Below are 18,141 nucleotides of genomic sequence, written 5' to 3' on the forward strand. Positions count from 1 at the left end.
TCTGAACTGGGACTGTGAAAAAAACTGAGGGTGTGTGGGAGGACTCACAGTGTGGTGGAGATTTTGAGCAGTCTCACTGGTAGAATCCAAATGCGAGGGTTCCTGGTTACTTGATGAGAGACATTGCTGGGGAATCTGAACTTATACTGAGGACTTCACAGATCTTTTATGTGGTCCTTAGGAAAGGGCAGATGAATATTATACCCACTGGGGCTAACGCTCAAGCGCTGGTCATTGAGGAGAGGAGCTCAGCTGAGCTGAATTTACCTCCCTTCTGATTAAAAAAAGAGATTTACCATGCCAAACCTGGGTGTGTCACCTTAGGCACACCCTTATCCCTTGAGAACTGAACAGAACTGTCTGTCACACCCACTACAAGCCTCTAGAGATTCACTGAAAGCAGGCATTCCACTTCTCTACAGAGTCATAGTACGATGATCAAAGCCACCACAAGAGAAAAAAAAGAAGAAACCAATGGGTATCTCTACAAATGCTGAACAACAAATGCACAAATCCAAGAAACAAAAATAAGGAAGACAATGTGACACCCCCAAAAGGACACAACACTTCAATACTAGACTGGGAAGACGATGAGATAGAAGAAATGCAAGAAATGGAACTCAAAAAATTGATCATAAGATTACATAGAAGTATAGTTACCTGGCAGGGGAGACACCATGATCATGCAGGTGGTTTTCCCAGGACAAGGCTCTCCATTGCACTGTGGAAGTGCTGACCCCTGCAATTTCCACAAATGTGGGAAACTCAACTGCATAATTTGTGGCAACGGGGGACTGCGTTTGCGCCATCCCCTGTGGGGGAAAAAGATTACATAGAAGTAATCAGAAGAAAATGCACAAACTACTGAAATCTGTGCAGGATATGAAAGAAAATTTCTCCCATGAAATTGAGATCCTAAAGAAAAATAAAAATGAAATGAAGAATTCAATAGAACATGAAATTGAGATCTTCAAGAGAAATCAAAATGAATGTATAATTCAATAGAACCAATAAAAAATTCAGTGGAGAGCCTTAAAAACAGAATCGGGTGAAGCAAAAGAGATAATGTCAGGCATAGAAGACAAAGTGCAAGAAATTATACAGTCAAACCAAAGACAAGAAGAGGAAATTAGAAAACTAAAAGACACTGTTGGGAATCTACAGGATACTATAAATAAAAACCCCAACATATGGGTTTTAGGAGATCCTGATGGAATGGAGAGAGAAAAATGATTAGAAGGTCTTTTTAGTGAAATAATAGCAGAAAACTTCCCACGTTTGGAGAGTGAAAGGGACATTCAAGTACAGGAAATATACAGAACTCCCAATACAAATGACCAGAAATGATACTCACCACAACATACTGTAATCAAACTCACCACAGTGAAACATGAAGAGAGGATTCTAAAATGTGCAAGAGAGAAACACCAGATTACTTTCAAAGGATCTCCAATTAGACTCACAGTAGACTTTACATCAGAAACCCTGCAGGCTAGGAGAGAATGGCAAGATATAGTCCAAGTCTTAAGAGAAAAAAAATCATCCCAGAATATTGTACCCTGCAAAGCTCTCATTTGTGAATGAAGGTTAAATAAAGACCTTCCATAACAAACAGAAATTGAAAGAATTTGTTACCACCCATCCAGCCGTGCAAGAGATGCTTAAGGATGTGTTGCACATAGAAACATTGTCATCACTATGAAAGAAGGTAAAGGAAGAAAATAAAATCTCTCAGTAAAAGTTCAAAGGAAATTCAAATTAAAAATGGGAATATTTTTAGAAAAATGGCAGGGCATAGTCATTACTTTTCAATAGTCACCTTGCATATAAGTATCAGTGCATCTCAAGGAGCTAGAAAAGCTACAGTAAACCAAACCTAAAACTAATAGGAGAAAATAAATAATTAAATTTGAGAAGAAATCAACAAAATAGGATCAAAAAAATTACAAAAGTTCAGCAAGACGAAGAGCTGGTTATTTGCAAAAATAAACAAAATTGACACACCATTGGCCCAACTAACCAAAAAAGGAGAGAAGACACAAATCAATAAAATTGGAGATGAAAAAGGGAATATAACAACAGATAACCACAGAAATAAAAAGAGTCATCAGAAATTACTACAAAGAGTTGTTTGCCAGCAAACTGGGAAACATAGCAATAATGGATAGATTCCTGGGCACATACAACCTACCTAAATCGAGCCTTGAAGACAGAAAACCTAAACAGACCCATAACCAAGACGGAGATTGAATCAGTAATAGAGGTCCTCCCAACAGAGAAAATCCCAGGACTGGATGGATTCACTGCTGGATTCTACCCGACATTTAAAGAAGAACTAACTCCAATTCTTTTCAAGTTATTCAAAACAATTGAAAGAGAGGTAACCCTCCCAATTTTTTTTCTATGAAGCCAGCATCACCTTAATTCCTAAACCTGAAAAAGATGGAACAAAGAAAGAGAATTATAGACCAGTTTCCCAGATGAACATAGATACAGAAATCCTCAATACATTTCTAGCCAATAGAATCCAACAATACATTAGAAAGATCGTGCACTCAGACCAAGTGGGATTTATCCCTGGTATGCAGGGATGGTTCAACATTGGCTAATCAATCAGTGTGATACATCACATTAACAAAATGCAGAAGAAAAACCATATGATTATCCCAATCAATGCAGAGAAAGCATTTGTTAAAATACAACACCCTTTCATGAGGAAAACTCTAAGCAAATTGGGTATAGAAGGAACATTCCTCAACACAATCAAGGCAGTTTATGAAAAACCCACGACCAGCATCCTATTGAATGGGGATAAGTTGGAAGCATTCCCACTGAGATCTGGTACCTACAGAAATGCCTACTCTCACCATTGCTATTCAATATAGTACTGGAAGTTTTAGCCAGAGCCATTAGGCAAGAAAAAGAAAGTAAAGGGATACAAATTGGAAAGGAAGAAGTCAAACTATCCCTATTTGCAGATAACATGATTTTTTCTTTTCGAGGAACAGCTTACTAATTTATTTTTTTGCTATTTTCTTGTTCTACTTAATATCATTGGTTGAACTCTTTAATTAAAATGCAATTATTCTTAGGTGTTTAAATTTAACTGAAAATTTATCCCTGTTATAAATAAAAGTAGGAATAAGAAATTGAGGCGATATACAGTTTGGCACACGCTCACTCAGACTTACCCCTAATGGTGGAGCTAGAAATGTGCCATGGGGTTCCAAATCCCATTAAGTTAGCATGTACCAATGCCACCTTACTAGATAGGATTAAGTGTGAAAGGGGTCACATAAACAAGACTAGTGTCTGCTAATATTAACTGATAGAATTAAAAAGGAAAGAACAATCCAACATGAGAAATGGGATACACGGAAGACCCATAGAATGGCAGATGTCCTAAACAACACTCTGCCTTCAGAATCAGCCCTTAAGGCATTTGGATCTGGCTAAAAAGCCCATGAGAGTATTTCAGGTATGAAAGCCAAGACACTGTGGCAAAAAAAGGACCTAAATGAAAGATCTCTGTGAGTGAGATCCCCGTGGAAAGAACGGGCCATCAAAGAAGGTATCTTTCTCTGAAGAGGAGAGAACTTCCACTTTGACTATGACCTTGTCTAAATAAGATCGGAGCTTCTGAACCCAAGAGGCTTCCATAGCCTTGGCAGCGCATGACAAGAGCCTCGGGTGATTATTGACGTCATAAATAAGAGTGTCAGTTGTTAAATCAACAACAGGAGTCACTGTGCACTTACTCCCCATGTAGGATCTCTGTCCTTAATGTGTTGTACTATGTGAATTATTGGTATACCTAGTACTCAAACAGTACTTTATACTTTGTATTTCTGTGTAAATGTTTGAAGTCTTTGCTTAGTATATACTAAATTTATCTTCTGTATATAAAGATAATTGAAAATGAATCTTGATGTGAATGGAAGGGGAGAGGGAGTGGGAGATGGGAGGGTTGCAGGTGGGAGGGAGGTTATGGGGGCAAAAAGCCACTATAATCCAAAAGTTGTACTTTCAAAATTTATATGTATTAAATAAAAGTTTAAAATAAAATAAATAAAAATAGAGTGTCAATTTTTAAATCAACAATGGGAGTCACTGTGCACCTACTCCCCATGTAGCACCTCTGTCCTTAATGAGTTATACTATGATAATTAACGGTAAAACTTTTCTTCCAACAGTACTTTATAATTTTTGTTTCTGTTTGGGTGCAAACTGTTGAAAACTTTACTTAGTATATACTAATTTGATCTTCTGTATAAAAAGATAATTAAAAATGTATCTTAATGAAGAATGGGGTGGGAGAGGGAGTAGGAGTTTAGGTGGGAGTGGGTATGGGAGAGCGGATATGGGGGGAAGAACCACTCTATTCCAAAAGCTATACCTTTGAAATTTATATTTTTTAAATAAAAGCTTTCTAAATAAAACAATGAACTCCAAAGCCAGTGTCCATCCTCCCACTGAAGTTTCTAAAATCACATGCAGCCTACTATGGGAAACCCATCTCACCCAGGCAAACATGCCCTGTGGGTCAACCTGAATGTGGCATGGAGAATCCAGTTTTTGTCATCAGTGCCCTTCAAGTGAAGATTCAGCCACTTTTAAGGGAGCCAGATTTCTTTAAAAAAAAAGATTTATTTTATTTATTTGAAAGAGTTACAGAGAGAGGTAGAGACACAAAGTGGTCTTCCATCTGGTAGTTCACTCCCCAAATGGCTACAATGGCCACAGCTGAGCTGATCCAAAGCCAGGAGCCAGCAGCTTCTTCCGGGTCTCCCACGTGGGATTCTGACACTGCAGGCTGGTTCTTTAATCTGCTGTGCCAGAGTGTCGGCTCCCATATTAATTTTTTAATTTTAATTTTTTTGACAGGCAGAGTGGACAGTGAGAGAGAGAGAGATAGAGAGGAAGGTCTTCCTTTTCCGTTGGTTCATCCCCTAATGGCCGCTGCAGCTTTTGTATAAACAAAAGCTAAAAGGAATGTATTAAGAGGTAAGACCTTTAAAAAGGTGATTAAGTCATTAGATAAATAAGATTAAGGCCCTTGTAATCGAGGCTTCATGCCCTCTTACTTGGCCTTTCACCTTCTGCCATTGAGAAAACATCATTATCTCTGTTCAGAGGATGTAGCAACAAGGTACCATCTTGGAAGCAGAGAGCAGTCCTCCCTAGACTATCTGGCATCTTGATTTTGGATTTTCCAATCGCCAGAACTGTGAGAAAACTAACTTCTATTTTTTATAAATTACTCATACTAAGATATATTTTTTTAACAGCACAGACTAGAGACCTTGAACTTGGAGGACTGCTTGGTGCACTGGCAGATAAGCATAAGCATTTTCATTTAAAGTATTCTTATAGGCAATTAAAGATCTCAGCTATCACAGAATCAGTCCTTACAATGAAAAGGTAAAGAAAAAAAAGTAAAGGTCAAGTAGTGCACTGAAACAACATTGTAGATTGTGGCAGGTAGATGTGACCTTGATTCTTTTTTTTTTCTTGGTCTTATCCAATATTTATTATATGATACTAGTCTACACAAATACATTAATATCCAGTTACTCACTTTACCAGTACATAATTTGAATATAATATTACAAAAAGGTTATATTTCCATTTAAAATATGCTGCTACACTCAACTGAAGGAAAGTTCTGAGTGCTCTATTATAGTAGTAAAAGTTAGGTTATGTTGAGAAAATAATATGGGATAGAAAATTTTATTTGGATCTACTGCTTTTCAAATGTATATTTTTCATCTTTTTGTTTTTTTTTTAAACTTTTATTTAATGAATATAAATTTCCAAAGTATAGCTTATGGGTTACAATGGCTTCCCCCCTCCCACAACCTCCCTCCCGCCCGCAACCCTCCCCCCTCCCGCTCCCCCTCCCCCTCCATTCATGTAAAGATTCATTTTCAATTCTCTTTGTATACAGAAGATCAGTTTAGTATACATTAGGTAAAGATTTCAACATTTTGCCCATATAGCAACATAAAGTGAAAAAACTACCATTGGATTACTAATTATAGCATTAAATAGCAATGTACAGCACATTAAAGACAGAGATCCCACATAATTTTTTTCAAATTAATTAATTTTCTATGCCATTTCCATTTTAACACCAGGTTGTTTTTTTTTTTTTTTTCATTTCCAATTCTCTTTATATACAGAAGATCACTTCAGTATATAATTAGTAAAGACCTCATCAGTTTGTGCCCACACAGAAACGCAAAGTATAAAAATACTGTTTCAGTACTAGTTATAGCATCACTTGGCTTTAGACGACACATTAGGGACAGATCCCACATGGGGTGTAAGTACACAGTGACTCCTGTTGCTGATTTAACAATTTGACACTCCTGTTCATGGCGTCAGTAATCTCCCTAGGCTCTAGTCATGAGTTGCCAGGGCCATGGAAGCCTTTAGAGTTCGCTGACTTTGATCTTATTCCGATAGGGTCATAGTCAAAGTGGAAGTTCTCTCCTCCCTTCGGAGAAGGGTACCTCCTTCTTTGATGGCCCCGTTCTTTCCACTGGGATCTCACTCACAGAGATCATTCATTTAGGTCTTTTTTTTTTCCATGATATCTTGGCTTTCCATGCCTGCTATACTCTCATGGGCTCTTCAGCCAGATCCGAATGCCTTGAGGGCTGATTCTGAGGCCAGAGTGTTGTTTAGGACATCTGCCATCCTATGAGTCTGCTGTGTATCCCACTTCCCATGTTGGATCTTTCTCTCCCTTTTTGATTCTATCAGTTAGTATTAGCAGATACTTGTCTTGTTTGTGTGATCTCTTTGACTCTTGGACCTATCAGAGCTATCAATTGTGAGCTGAAATTGATCACTTGGACTAGTGCGATGGCATTGGTACATGCCATCTTGATGGGATTGTGTTGGAATCCCCTGGCACATTTCTTTTTTTTTAACTTTTATTTAATGAATATAAATTTCCAGTGTACAGCTTATGGATTACAATGGCTTCCCCCTCCCATAACTTCCCTCCCACCCGCAACCCTCCCCTCTCCCGCTCCCTCTCCCCTTCCATTTGCATCAAGATTCATTTTCAATTCTCTTTATATACAGAAGATCAATTTAGTATAAAGATTTCAACAGTTTGCACCCACATAGAAACACAAAGTGAAACATACTGTTTGAGTACTAGTTATAGCATTAAATCAATTTGCGGCCAGTCCGATTGAGCATGTTCCAAATTGTTCATCTCCTCCCTCTCTTTTTCCACTCTTAGATTTAACAGGGATCACTTTTCAGTTAAAATTTAAACACCTAAGAATAATTGTGTGTTAATTACTGAGTTCAACCACTAGTACTAGAACAACAACAACAACAACAAATACTAAAAAGGATAAAGTATTACATTGTACATCTAAAGTCCGGACAGGAGCTGATCAGTTCATTGTTGCTTATAGTGACCTTGATTCTTGAATCCACCATTCACTAGGGGGTGACACTGGTCAAGGTATTTAACCTTTCTGAGTGTCAACTTTCTAATCTGTAGAGTTTAATAAATCATAACTTGAGCTATTATTGAAAGGATTAAATAAGCTACTTCATATAAAATATTGAGCTTGTTACCTTCAGTATATTAGATGATCAATAAATATTAGTCTACTTCCACTTTCTTTCCATATCTGGAGCCCTATTTGTATGTGGCAAATGATCTTATATATGAATATCATACAGACATAGGATAGATGAAGCCTAACATTTTTTAGTACAAAATGTGTAATGATACTGCTAAGTATTTTACATTTATTGTTTCAGTTTTGGAGAAATTTTTGATTGTTCTGGGCTCATGAGAAAGAAGAATATGAATCTTATATCATCTGAATGAAATCACCCATGATTAGTCCTGAAATACATGTCAGAGCATCAAGATGTTGGGTTTTAACTGGCGAAGAGTTTGATTTGAAGGTTAAAAATCTCAGGATAATATGCTGAAATATCTAGAATATATTTTAATTATGGGAATCATATTTAACAATCTTTTATTTTATATATTTTAGTAATTTTAAAATTAAGAACAGGTTTTTCAAATTTATATTAAAAATATTCAGCTAAGTCTGTCCTAATGTAACAACTCTGAAACCCGACTGGCCGTGTTGGTGGTCTCCAAGCTCCTCAGGGCTAAAATTGACAGTTGAACTCTGCTCAAGGGAGCAATGGGGATATTAATGCTACTTTGCATTTTTCCTATTCACAGCATTTATATTAGACTCATAATAATTGACCCTTGTGTGTGTATTCTATACTTGGGAATCACTACAGAATTAATACCTCATAAAATGGCACCTGCTCAGTGTCCCTTCACAAGAGTGATAAAAATTGCCCCCACTTCGTAAATACAATAGAAAATGCTGCCCTAAAGATAATGGATCTCCTTAGGTCTGTGATATTTTATTTGTTTCTCTATAAGGTTTGTTTTTCTATCTTTTACTTACTTAACTGAAAATATTTCAAAAATTTGATGTAAAGATATAAAATGAAGCCTTTTGGTACTAAGTCAGTCATCTTTCTAAACCCATTCTACAGTGACTAGGCATTTTAATTAGTGCAAATCTCTTGTCCATGAGTAATTTTAATGAATATTTTGGCTGCACTGTTCTATATGGCTTTAAACTTGCATGTATTTATCCTAAGTTTTCATCCTTTACTGCAATTTGGTTGATTTTCAAATGAGAACAGGAGTGTCTTGGGGCCATTTTGCTAAGTTACTCAATGAGTTTGGGTTGCCGAGGATAAGCACCGTGGCAGAGGGAGTTGTTTATATTCCAAATACAATTAGTCACATAGCAGGTCCCAAATAACAGGGGCAACATAGGTTATCTTTTTCAGATGGGTGTTTTCCTTTCACTTCATAATTTTCTCCGAATTATAATAAGATGGAAACAGATCAAAAACATAAGCAAAAGATATCAATAAGAATGTTCATAGCAGCCCTATTAGTAATAGCCCACCAACAGTATAATGGATGAATATTCATGGTATGTTCACACAATGGCGTATTACAGAGCAGTGAGAACAAATTATAACTATTCACAAGTGCAAGGATAAATATCAAAAACAAAAACAAAATGATGAGTAAATGAAGAGTGACATAAAAGCTTACACATTGTTTTGTTTTCTCCTTCAAAGCTTATATACAAGGAAGGTATAAATGGTATAAGTCAGTAATACCAGGACTATGACTGCAAGTCATACAAGTGAGGTTTCTAGGCAATAATCTGTCTTGGGATGAATGTTGGTTACACAGATATGTTCACTTAATTAAGAGTCACTGAGGTATGCACCTATAATTTGTACACTTATCTAAAAATATGTTTTCAATAGAATTAAAATTGTCTGCACAGGGTTGCTTAATCATTGGTTCAGTTGTTTCTTGTTCATGTTGTTTATGAGAAAGCATAAGGACTCTCCGGCTCAGAATAATGACTGATGAACATGGAAGCAGTTTTGGCTTACATTTTGGTACCAGAAAACTCCTGAGCAAGAGTATAAAAGTGAGGTTTGTCATAAAATTGAATATATCACTGGCTGTATCAGCCAACAATTATCCAAAAATTGCCAAGTTTATGCTGCCCAAATTAGGTACCTCCTATTGCTCAATGGTGCAAATAAGCATGTTAGGAAGGAATAAACTGTTGTCAGTTGGGCACAGACCTTTGAAAATATTCCTTCAAAGAGTGATCTGCCATCTGGATAGGAGGTTTACTGCCTCAACGTTGCATAAATGTCTATTAAAAGGACACATGGACATGGGACAATGAGGAAGAATAAATACGAGCATTCTGTACTTACATGGCCAGAGCATGATACTCTCCAGTGAGTCTGGATGCTGGAACCTTTTTAAGCCCATCAGGTAAACGTCCTAATAAAGATGAGTCCTGAACATAATACACACAGCAAGGACAGGAGTAATATTTTCTGCCCAAAGAATGTTCAGTTCTACATGAACTAGAATAATAAACTATTCTTAGATAACATGTTAGAGTATTTTTCTCTATATGGATTTTAAAATGTAATACTCTAAACAAGTATCTTTAAGAATTGAATTTGAATTTTATAAATCACTTTAAAACTAGAATTGTATAGCCCTGAGGAGGAAAAAAAAGGGAAAAATCATGATTTAGGTGTTACAAAAAGAAGATATCCTCTAGTTAATTATAGCTCTCAAATACTTGAGATTTCTCAATTGTTGACATACATTTCTTTCCCCCAAAGAAAAAACTTTTTAAAATCTGCTTAATTGCACAGTACTTGACATATGATATGATCTCACTAATTATTTGGTGAATGAATGAATAAATTATTTAATGCATGCAGAATGGATACAAAAGATGGAATGATGGGGAAACTATATCCATTAATAAATAAGTTATTTATGCAAGATTAAATATATGTTATATCTTCATAAACATGCCTTTACAATTAATAGTAATGAAAGAAGTCTCTTTGGGGACCTTTTCACAAGGGTGTTTATCTCTTTCAGTGGAGAAACTTTTTTCTGACAGTAAAACTAAATATTGATACCTCTGTGATGGTTCCTTTACTGGCCGTATAATATGGTGATGAAATGTTGAAATTATTTGGATATACAGATATAAGTTTGAATCTTAGCTCAGTGCTCAGTAAGTGGGTACATATAAGTATTTTATGCAGCCTCTCTAAGCCTGGATAATAACAGTACCTATTTTATAAGGCTTTTATGAGAATTTAAAGATCTTGTAATATAAACTACTTTCAATAAATGCTAGTTATTATTTTTAAAAGGCCTCCTTGATCTTAAACAGATCAATGATTAGTAACAAAATTATATACTGAACTGTAAAATAGACAGTATGGTATATATACATGTAAAAGAGCTCTGAAGTCACATTACATTGATTCACACATTGAATTTTAGGCAAATTTATTATCTTCAGGTTTTTCATTCATAACATGGGGACACTGTAATTTCAATGCATAGGGTTATTGTGAAAGTTACAAGGCAAGAAAAACCTTAAAAAAATAAAAGAAAGTTACAAGAAAAGAAAAACCTTAGGACTGTATCTGCCCTCTAATAAATACTTACTAAAAACTGAGTTTAGGGGCCGGTGCTGTGGTACAGTGGGTTGATGCCCTGGCCTGAGGCACTAGCATCCCATATGGGCGCCAGTTTGAGACCCAGCTGTTCCACTTCTGATCCAGCTCTCTGCTACGGCCTGGGAGAGCAGTGGAAGATGGCCCAAGTCCTTGTGCCCCTGCACCCACGTGGGAGACCCGGAGGAAGCTTCTGGCTCCTGGCTTCTGATTGGCGCAGCTCCGACCATTGCAGCCATCCGGGGAGTGAACCAATGGATGGAAGACCTCTCTCTCTGTCTCTGCCTTTGCCTCTCCTTTCTCTGTAACTTTGACTTTGAAGTAAAATAAATAGATCTTTTAAAAAATAAAAAATAAAAACTGAGTTTACTATTTGTATTATTATATAAAGTGGTTGTTTATCCCTTCATTCTTCCAGGGCTTTCTGTGTCAGGTTGTGTTCAATAAAGTTAGTTACATATATGCAGCCTACAATCAAATGGGAGAAAACAGATGTATAAAACAGTTATGTTCAGCATTGAAAATTTTTTAATAGAAGCATGCACATAGTTTAGAGCTGGAGTTCATAATGGGGCTGGTTAACTTCGCTGACAGCAGAGATATTCCCAGAGAATACCCCAGATTTCATTGTTTAATTGTCATTAAAATAACTCTGTTCTTTTGTCCCATCTATGCTTTGGTTATATGTCTGTCATTATTTGTTTACATGTATGTATCCTCTACTAGATTGTGTGAAATAGGTGTGAGCATGGACTGGATTAAACTCATGTTGTGTGTATAAATATACTATAAATATTCAATATAGAATGGTGAATGAAGGAGTGGGTATTTAGCCTAGTTGTTAAGACTCCTGTATCCCACATCAGAGTACCTGTGTTTGACTCCAGACTCTGGCTCCTGACTGTAGCTTCCTGCTAATGCAGACCCTGGGAGGCAGCAATGATGGCTCAGATAGTAGGGTTTCTGCCACTTATGTGGGAATCTTGGGTTGAGTTCCCCACTCCTGACTTTGACCCTGGCACAGGCCCAGTTACTGTGGGAATTTGGTGAGTTCTATCAGATGGGACAACTAGCAGATGGGAGTCCTCCCCCCCTTCTCTCTCTCTCTATTCCCCCTCTCCCTCTCTCTCTCCCTCTCCTTCTCTCTTCCACACCCCTCTCAAATACATAAGTAAATAAAAGACATAAAAATGGCAAATATATATGAGTATGATACTTCATACATTAGTTTATGATATCCTGATTTACTTTCAAGAACTGGAAAGAATCATTAGAAGGAATAAATTTTTTTTGCAGCCAGATTGAATTTATTCAAAGAAAATAAATCCACAAAAAACTGCCCGTGTGCACACAGACTGAACAGGTGACACAGGGCCCAGATCCTAGCAGGCTAGGCCTTTTTATATCTTCTGTGGGCTAGGGGTAGGGGTGAGGGGCAGTGGGTAGGGGTGAGGGGCAGTAGATAGGGGTGAGCTTCTCCATACTGCCTCTTCAAGTTTGGCCCACTGGCTTCCAAACCTGGGGAAGAATGCAGGATATGAAACTGAACTGGTTTCTTGAAAGAAGACAGGGATAACAACAACCTAAAATGGCTGAGGGTTATGTCCTTGTTCCATCAATCCTAACTCTGTGTATAGATAAGGAGATAGGATACCAGTTTCTGGCTATTTCCTGCTGATGCAGTACATAGAAGTGGGGTGAGGATCTGTACTTGGGATTGGATTGATTGAAGAAGAGCAGTCTTATGTTGTCCTTGCATGATGGCTTGGGATATAGCAGTCATATGCTCCTGTAAGGACTTTTGAAATGTTAATGATACATGGTAGGAATAGGAGCACTGTGATTATGAGGATAAAAGCAGAAATTAGAAACACTCCCCTTGGTGGAAAAGATGGCCAAAATGAGGACAAAGGGGGAAATAGGAAAGCAAGTGTCCTATCTGTATGCCTGGTTGCCAAAGAGAACACTCCTGTTTTGTTGAGTGTGTACTTGCTTGCAGGCAGCTGTGGGATGAAGTTAGTCTGGCCTGCTTCTAGTCTTGGGCTCCCTCATTTCCCTCCTCTGCTTATGGAAACCCTGGCTGCTGTCAGGGGTTTGGATGAGGACTGAAGCTGAGTTCTTCAAGCTGAGTAAGGGCGGAGTAGGGACCTGTGGTCAAGACAGGGTTCCAGCAGAGGGTTGGCTCTGGAGGGGGCTGTAGCACTAGCTCACTAGCTCATTGAGAGGCAAACAGAAACTGTCAGGAGGGGCTTGAAAATAATCAGGTAGGCATTAAGACTTAGACAGGTATATTTGATGTCCAGACCTAGCTATCTCTTCACGTGTGATACTTGATGAGATATCCTAAGGGAGGTGTGAACCTCCTTGCGAAAGGCACCCTGTGGACTTTGATTACTTAGCTGGCCTGGGAGGAGGAGCTGATCTGCATAGGAGGTTAGTATGGAATAGGTGACATCTCTAAAAGAAAGTTTACAGCTCTGCCTTGATTGGCACTAACCCTAGGCTGTCCCCCTGTTGGTGGTGGTTATTTTGGAAGCTGGGCCAAGTGAAGGGCTTTTTAGCATGGGGCCAACAGGCTCTACAGTTCTGACCCAGGAATCATTCAGCCCCTAGGGCAGTGCTGTTTCCAGTGCTCTGGCTCCTGGCAGAGCTGCCAGAGCTGCCAGCTGCTTGCCCAGTGGCCCAACTCCTCATATCAAAAACAGGCACCATTTAGGGGTGGACTGTTCTTGTTGGGTCTTCTTGATGGCAGCCGTTAATTGGCCTACCACCTATCCTTACGTTGTTCCTGCTGCCTCACTCACTACACTTTCTCCTGGTCTCTGTTAAAGTAGAACACAGAGAAAGCCTTTAGGAATGTCAGCCAAGGGGGTGCTCAATCCTGTCCCTAATCTGGGTGGCCTGAGCTAGAAATGTATGGTCATAAACATGTTATGACAGCATTCTTCCTGTGAGATAATATGATACCCGTAAGGAAAGCTATGTCCTCTATGTAAGATCAAATATTAAAACCACCTTGGGGATGGCACTGTGGCGCAGCGGGGTAAAACCCTGGCCTGAGGCTCGGGCATCCCATATGGGCCCCAGTTCTAGTCCCAGCTGCTCCTCTTCTGATCCAGCTCTCTGCTATGGCCTGGGAAAGCAGTAGAAGATGGCCCAAGTCCTTGGGACCCTGCACCCACATGAAAGATGCGGAAGAAGCTCCTGGCTCCTGGCTTTGGATCAGCTCAGTTCCAGCCATTGTGGCCATCTGGGGAGTGAACTAGCGGATGGAAGACCTCTCTCTCTGTAACTCTGTAACTCTGTCTTTCAAATAAATAAATTAAAATATTTTTAAAAATAAAAAAAGACCACCTTATCCAAACTGTCATCTGTAAGGTCTAAAGGTCAAACTATACATCTTGATGGAGAGTCTTTAGAATAGAATCACTTTTCCCATCTTGAAAAGAATAGAGGAGAAATGAGAGAACAAGTCAGACTTCTCATATTGCTAGTGTCAATAAATTAATATCAAGCAATTTTAACTGTCAAATAACAACTTATGAAAATGAAAAAAATTTACCAAAAAGTCCAATGCCTTCTATAAATTAAGAAAAGAGTACATGTAGTTGGAAATATTTCCTGAATATCTAACACAAATGTAAACCAATTAAAATAGATCTGTTAATAAATTTTCCCATGTAGACATACAGTGTATACATGTGTAATGCATTATAGAAGAGAACAACAAAACAGTTTCAGTTATTAGCAAAGAGATTTTGGCTGCCACTAGACAAGGCAGGGGAAAATATAGAAGAAGGCTATGCATGCAGCACTTTTTAAAGAAAAGTTGCTCAGGACTTACCGCTGTCCTTGAGTTTTCCCCTGCCAAATATATTACTAGAGATGGCTGAAACAGAGGTTTTGTCTTCTTGTGAGATGTGGCTTCATTATGATAGGTTTTAGAATTTTAGGGTTCATGGAGAGGAGGCAGCTAGTTAGAGAAGACTTTATTTTAGGGAGGACAGTAAGGGGGGTGGTAGAGAGTAGGGGTTGAGCTGCCTGCCTGGACAGAGGGTGGGGGTGGGAGTGTTGAAGTCAGGCTTCATTGCATTTGATCAGCAGAGACTCTTCTTAAGCTGCTTGTTGGGGGAGATGCAGAGCATTGCATGGACCCTAACAAGGTGGGCAGAAGATGTGAAAAATGGTCCTTGGTGAAGCTTACAGTGTATTGTCTTAGGAGTTTGGAATGTCCCAGGTGCAGGGCTTTCTGGAGCAATAGACATTCTGCTAGCTTTTACAGTATCCTGCACCCAGAAGAGAGAGCAGCAGGACAAAGGAGGGGGAGGGGTTGGGAAGAGAAGAGAGATAGTTTTGGCTGCTGGTGGGGGGAGTGGGGAAGAGTCAGATAGGGAGGCAGAGTGAGTAGAGGGTCATGTTCCTGAAGTGGCAGCATCCCTGCAGGAAGAGCAAGAGTGGAAGAAGGAAAAGTCAAGGGTTGAAAAGGAGGCGCCAGGTCTTTCTTTTGCCCGAGGGCTTGGAAGGAGGAAAGCTGACCTTGGAGGAGGACAAAGGCTTAGATGTAGAGAATCAGGTGGGTCTGCCAGAGAGGAATCACCAGATGGAGGCTCTGGGGGGTTAGGCGGAAGGTCATTATCACAGAGAAGATGGGATGAGGTAGAGGAACAGTGGGGTAGAGGGCCAAGAGGGATTTTTTTCTTCTTTCGGGAGAACAGGATAAAAGAGTTCAGGGGAGGAGGATGGAGGGGCAGCAACTGCCCCTGCTGCTGCTGGCGAGAGGGAAGAGGAGGAGGAGCTAGAGAGAAAGGGGGAATGGAATGAGTGAAAAGCTGTGTTCGCAAGACTCCAGCTTCTCAGGTGGGAAGGGAGAAGGGAGTGGTGGGGAGGTTCCAGGCCTTCTTCCTCCATGAGAACTTGAAGTGAGGAAAGTTGATCCTGAAGGAGGAAAAAGGCTTGGAATAGGGGACCTCTGACCATTTTCCATTTCTCTGTGCAAAGTTATTAAAATCTTCGAGAATTTTGAGACAAAAAAGCCAAATTAGTGCAGAGGTATTTAATTGTCTCTGCTTTATCTCCCCCTTCAGGCATAGCTTGTGCAGATCTTTTAAGAGGCAGGCCAGAAAGGAGTCAGAATTTGGAATGCATGGATTAAGCAAATTATGGTCTGGGGGAAGAGCATCCTTTCACAGGGCATACCCTGGAAAGAATCACCCCAATGGAGAACCTAAGTTTTGAGTCCTCTAAGAGGAGATAGCGAGAGAAGAAACTAACTGAATACTGCAGGCCCTACGGGGGCGGGGGGGAGGGGGCTTGAACTGGCCTGACTGAACACCCCAGGCCCTACGAGCGTGCTTGAGGTGACAGAGTCTTCTCTTACCAATCCGATGGGTTGAGACTGAGATCTGTTGTTGGATGCAGTGATAAGATCTGGTAAATGGCTTTGGCTATAAATTTGTTGGGAAGGGAGAAAGTGCAAGTGGGAGTGAGTGAGTGTTGTGGGGAGGCATCTCCAAGGGCCATCGGGTCAGAAGGGGAAAAGGAGATTGTAGGGAAGAGAAAGTAAGAGGTGGACAGAGACAGTGAAAAAGGAAAGTTCAGAGAAGAGAAGAAAGTTCAGAGGAAGGATGGGGAATCACAGCTCTTACCCAGAGAATGCAGGAGTGGCTGGTTTGGGCAAGATGCTGATTCCCTGCTCCCCTACTCACACAGGGCACCAAAATGTAAGGAAAACAGGCACAGAACAGAGAGGAGATGGGGTACGAACTTGCAGCCAGACGAAAATAAATCCACAGAGGTTGACCAACTGCCGGTGTGCACACAGACCAAACACGTGGCAGATGGCTGAGAAGGAATATTAATTGAAGTGCTTCTTTAAATAATAGTCAGAGGCAGGTATAGAAACCTAAGATAACTAAGTAGACTTTAAAAGATATTGTCACTAAACTCTACCAGTTTTTTTTCATTATTTGAGTATGATACTCTACCAAATTTGAGTGCATGCTACCCATTTGCCAATAGAGCATCATAGTTCTCTTGTGGTAATGAGATTCTCAAAGGAAACAAGACGTATACTGGGCGTCACTTTGTTTTTTTGCTTCTTTTCTCCATTTAATCAGGGCTTTTCTAGGTAACATGGACTTGATGTGGAGTTTTACTTTTGATTTTGGGTCCTCTGTAAAGCAAGTTCCAGAAAGCCAAAAAAAAAAAAAAAAACAAAACAAAACAAAAAAAAAACCCACATTTTTCTCAATTGTGAAGATATCTCTATTGGAGTAACCAGGACATTTTTTCTTAATTTTCCTTCAAATAACAAATTTACAGAAGCAATAACATTTTGTGAACTGATAACTTTCTAGAACTATTGCAATGGAGTCACATTATTAGTCTTAAACATTATATATATATATTATAAAATATAGTATATTTCTATACCTGAACTTATTGATTCAACTATTATCATTAAGATAAATATAGTAATATGTTTTCCTTGAGATTCTGAAGTTTAATGTAAGCCATTTTTGTTTCTTTGGTCTCCTGAAGTCAAATATGTGAGTAATACAAGGTGGAATTAATTACACTGGTTTTTGAATGCCTTCCGTGTTTCCTGCATTTTTATCTTATTTGAGACTTTTTAAAGATTTATTTATTTACTTGAAAGCCAGAGTTACAGAGAGAGAGAGAGAGAGAGAGAGAGAGAGAGATTGATTACTGGTTCAGTCCCCAGATGGCTGCAATGGCTGGGATTGGGCCAGACTGAAGGCAGGAACCTGGAGCCAGGATCTTCTTCTGGGTCTCCCACTGCTGTTGCTTTTCCCAGGCCAATAGCAGGGAACTGGATCAGAAGTGGATCAGCCAGGACAGAAACTGGCAACCTTATGGGATGTTGGCATCACAGGCAGCAGCTTAACCCGCTACACCAGAGGCCAGAATTTTATATTTGGATTCTCAAAGCAAAGATAGGAAGATACTAAGTAATAAATTTATATTACTTAAAGAAAAGAAATACAGAGAATTGGATCTAACAGTGAATGC

General features: G+C 39.1%; 1 non-coding gene across 1 annotated transcript; it reads left to right on the forward strand.

Annotated features, from left to right (window-relative positions):
* Positions 1–652: 652 nt before the first annotated feature.
* On the forward strand, positions 653–815 carry LOC133753933 (U1 spliceosomal RNA). Its single transcript, XR_009865161.1, has one exon. It is a non-coding gene; the product is annotated as a U1 spliceosomal RNA (small nuclear RNA).
* Positions 816–18,141: the final 17,326 nt, after the last annotated feature.

The sequence above is a fragment of the Lepus europaeus genome, chromosome X (genome assembly GCF_033115175.1).
Source record: "Lepus europaeus isolate LE1 chromosome X, mLepTim1.pri, whole genome shotgun sequence".
NCBI classification, from domain to species: domain Eukaryota; kingdom Metazoa; phylum Chordata; class Mammalia; order Lagomorpha; family Leporidae; genus Lepus; species Lepus europaeus.